This window comes from Mastomys coucha, unplaced genomic scaffold, assembly GCF_008632895.1.
Source record: "Mastomys coucha isolate ucsf_1 unplaced genomic scaffold, UCSF_Mcou_1 pScaffold14, whole genome shotgun sequence".
NCBI lineage: Eukaryota > Metazoa > Chordata > Mammalia > Rodentia > Muridae > Mastomys > Mastomys coucha.
The window spans coordinates 58,808,805-58,813,114 of record NW_022196896.1 but is presented as its reverse complement, the minus strand read 5'-3'; the positions used below and the strand labels follow the sequence as shown (position 1 = coordinate 58,813,114).

Sequence of the window (4,310 nt, the reverse complement as noted above, 5' to 3'; positions counted from 1 at the left end):
GTGTTTTTTTCAATCCGGGTAGTCTAGATCCGAGGCCCGAATCCATGGCCCCATGACCAACAAAGTGGACATGTCTTTGGACGACATCATTAAGCTGAACCGAAGGCAGCGAGGACGTGGCCGCAGGTCAGGCTACCTGGGAGGCCGCGAGAGCACAGTGCAGGGCGCCAGGAGCACGGTGAATGGAGGTGGCCAGCCTAGGAGGTACCTGCCCGCCATCGCCCGCCCTGGCAGGAACCGCCTGCCACCATACTGCACACCCAAACAGCTTCCTGACAAGTGGCAGCAGGACGGCTTCCATGGCGGCTTCCTGGTTGGAGCCAACCTGAAGACCAGTGTGAAGCTCTTCCTGTCAAACCTGCACTTCCGAGTGTCAGATGAGGACATTCACAAACTCTTTGCAGAATTTGGAACCTTGAGAAAATCCGCTGTGCACTATGATAGCTCTGGACAAAGTTTAGGGACAGCGGGGCTGCACTTTGAACGCAAAGCAGATGCCCTGAAGGCTAGGAAAGAGTACAATGGTGCCTGTTTGGATGGCCGCCCTATGAAAATCCAGCTTGTCGCATCCCACATTGACACACGAGGAGGACGACGACCAAGACCTGCACAGAGCACAAACACGGGCGGCAGGACAAGAAAGCTTAGCACTGCAGCTTTTCCTGGGGGTGGCCGCAGGACAGGGACCGGTGGAGGCAACCTGGGAAGAAGCGGAGACACCAGCAGGAACTCAAAGCAGCAGCTTTCGGCAGAGGAGTTGGACGCACAGCTCGATGCTTATCAGGAAATGATGGACACCAGCTAAACAACCTAGCAAATCTGCACGAGGAACAGGACCCTTCTAGAAGCCTCCTCTGGGATGCCTAGAGGGACGGTTGGCAGCTGGATGGTGCACACAATCATGGACATTCGCCTTTTCCTTCTTTGGCCTTCTTTCTTTCTTTTTCTTCGTCTTTTAAAGCTCATATAAACTTTTTTCTTTGTTTCCTTTTTTTTATTTTTTAATATTCTGTAACACCTGTTTTGTAATGAGTTTTTTTCCCTCTTCTAATGCTTCGCTCTGTTCTTTGCCTGAGCTAATAAATGTTGATGCTGCTCTAAGTCGGCTGTAGCTGCTCTGCTCATTTTATAGCCAAACATGTTCAATCTCATTAAATGTAATACAATATCGTATTCTCTGTCGTGGCCACAAGGCTTCTAAAAATAGATGATCAAAAATGATTTTTATTTAAGTGTTGGTGTGAGTGTATCTGGCATCTGTCCCATGCCAATGGAGAACAGAAGACAGTGTTGGATTCCCTGGAGCAGGAGTTAATCGTTGTTGTGAGCTGCCTGGTGGGAGGGCTGGGGACTGAATTATTTCAGCCCTCTGAAAGAATAGCAAGCTCCCTAGCCTCTAAAATAGAAGAATTCCATATCACTGCTCTTTAAAATGAACCAAAAATAAATCAATAGCTCAGTATCTCCGCATACCACAACCCTCAAGTTCAGTGGGTAGCCTGCATGGCTGCATATGGATTTGTTCTCTGGAAACCATAGAGTTCTGTTTTTTCTGTAGTTACTAGTGTCATACTTAATGAAGAACACCCTGAATTTAGCACATGCGAGCTGTTCTCCAGGCCCATTGCTATGTTCTATCCATTTAATCATGGAAGAAGAAATGAGAGCAATTTGATACTTTAGGTAGGTAGCATTTCCTAATCTACCTGCCCTTAGGCCTGTGCATGAGTGCAAACCGTTTCGCCGCCTGCCTCTTTAAGCTTCAGTCTGGTAAGAATCTAATGTCTAGAAAAGAGTTCTTCCCCATCCAGAACAATGTCAACTCTTAGTCCTTTGCATCTCCTCTTTAACTTTCAGAATTTGTACACTTCTGGTGATTGTTAAAGAAAAGGAAGCTAGTCATCTCTGTCCTTGCTGGAAGCGTGGATTATTGTTGGACTCTACTGGGAGTTGTGTGAATGAGGGATTGAACCATGTTTGGCTAATTGCTAGCAAACAATGGTTAAGCGTTAATTATCGAAAGAATGAATTTATCCCTTAGGCAGATTGTCTTCAACACCCAGATGGACAATGTTGAACAATTCCACTATAACAACTGAACATATTTACTTCTTTGGGTGTTTCTTTTATTCTAAATGATCTTTGGAGAGCTATTCAGATCGTATGTTGTTTAAAAATTAAGTGTCTGCCCAATCACATTATCTTTTTATGGTCATCAGACATCTGGTAATTTCTGCTCTCAGAGGCTCCTGGAAAGGATGGTCTCTCACATTTTGTAGAGAAGAGTTTGAGGATTTGAGCTAAGTTAAATTTTCTAATGTTTAAAGTAACTCACCAGAAGCCTAGAAAACAAAGCATGTACAATTCTTTCAATACTTGGGACTCCTGGACTACTAAAGGGATTTTTATTTTACTTCTAGACATAAACTTGGCTGACATGATTAATATCCAGGAATAACCTTCTAATAAAAATGTTAAATAATGATTTCCCTAGAGAACAGTTATTCCAACAATATGGCAGGTTGGGATTTACTTTATCAATTATCTTGCAACATAGATATATTTACAGAACTGTGACTTAATGCTATGCCTTTAGCCTTTATTATATAATCAACCTAAAAATGTCCAGATATGTACTATCTCATTTGTAAAAAGTTGATCCTTAAGGATAACACATATTATTAAATTTCTTCTTTGGAAATTAAGCTTGCTTAATGCATTTTAAAGTTCATAGCCAGGATTAATTTTGACTTTGGTGTGAGGATGGGTGTGTTTTCTTTTATTTGATGATGATTTTGTAGCAATTCTTACCATTTCATGTTTCACTTGGGCTTTCCAAAAGGCCAGACATATTGTTAGATTCAATGCAGACCATCTTTCATACTAACTTTGCTGTACTGTGTCCCAGGCTGGCTTTGAACTTTCCCATCTCAGTCTTTTAGGTATTGAGATTGATTACAGCAGTGTACTATCATGGTCAGCCTCTTCTCTCTCCTTCATTTTCAATCTCTCTCTCTTCCGTTTTTTCTCTTCTTTACTTTTCCTTCTCTTCTTCCTTGGTAACAAGGCGCCATAATTTTTCTACGACCATCTTAGTTACTTGTAAAACATATAGTTTTCTTGTAGTGTACTTTCTCAGTGTAGTGGTTGGTTTTGTGTCAACTTGACACAAGCTGGAGTTATCACAGAGAATGGAGCTTCCGCTGAGGAAAAGCCTCCATGAGATCCAACTATAAGACATTTTCTCAGTTAGTGATCAAGGGGGAGGGCCCCTTGTGGGTGGTAGCCCCTTCCCTGGGCTGGTAGTCTTGAGTTCTATAAAAAGCAAGCTGAGCAAGCCAGGGGAAGCAAGCCAGTAAGTAACATCCCTCCATGGTCTCTGCATCAGCTCCTGCTTCCTGACCTGCTTGAGTTCCAGTACTGACTTCCTTTGGTGATGAACAGCAGTGTGGAAAAGTAAGCTGAATAAACCCTTTCCTCCCAACTTGCTTCTTGGTCATGATGTTTTGTGCAGGAATAGAAACCCTGACTAAGACACTCAGGGTATTTAGAAGTGCCATCCATAAGATATTAAGCCATTGAGTAAGTCAATTCAATGGAATGAATGTTGATTCATGCGGACTTCACTAGTTATGTCACCTACGCTTCAGACCACCAGGAATCACCAAGTCACGGTGCTAACCAAGAAGTATCCATTTGAAAGGGACATACGTCAATCCAGCAAGCAAAACTGGGTTAGTTTAAATATTTATTTATTTTTTATGTGTCTCTGTGTGGGTTATATGTAGTGTATGTGAGCATTGATTGAAGCCAGAAGAGGCCATTGGATTTCCTGAAACTGGAATTATAGGTAGTTCTGAGCTTAACAAGGGTGCCAGGAATCAAACTTGGGTCCTTTTCAAGAGCAGACTTGACTCATCATTCTAGTCTCCAAATTCATATTATTTTTAATCAATTATTCTTCATATCATCGTTCCTATTCTCACACATATTCTAGAAATTTAGTTGTTACATGGTCTGAACTTTCCTTTGATTTAAAAGGATGGGCTTTGTATAGGAGCATGGGGTATAGTTGTAAGGAGACACAGCTTTGGCATAGGGAAACATGGTGTTGGTGTAGGAACCAAATGCTGGGGGAAGATGACAGCTGTGCTGGCTAATCCCGGTTGTCAATATGACTACATCTGGAAGCAACTAAGACCCAAGCAGTGGGACATGACTGTGAGGGATTTTCTTGATTGGATATTTGAAGTACAAAGTTCCATCTTAAATCTGGCCCACACTTTCTGAGACCAGCCTGGTGGATGCCA

The 4,310-nt window shown here is 42.5% G+C and overlaps 1 pseudogene; it reads left to right on the top strand.

The window, feature by feature from the left end:
• The first annotated feature begins 10 nt into the window (after window positions 1-10).
• LOC116089109 lies at window positions 11-939 on the top strand (annotated as a pseudogene).
• Window positions 940-4,310: the final 3,371 nt, after the last annotated feature.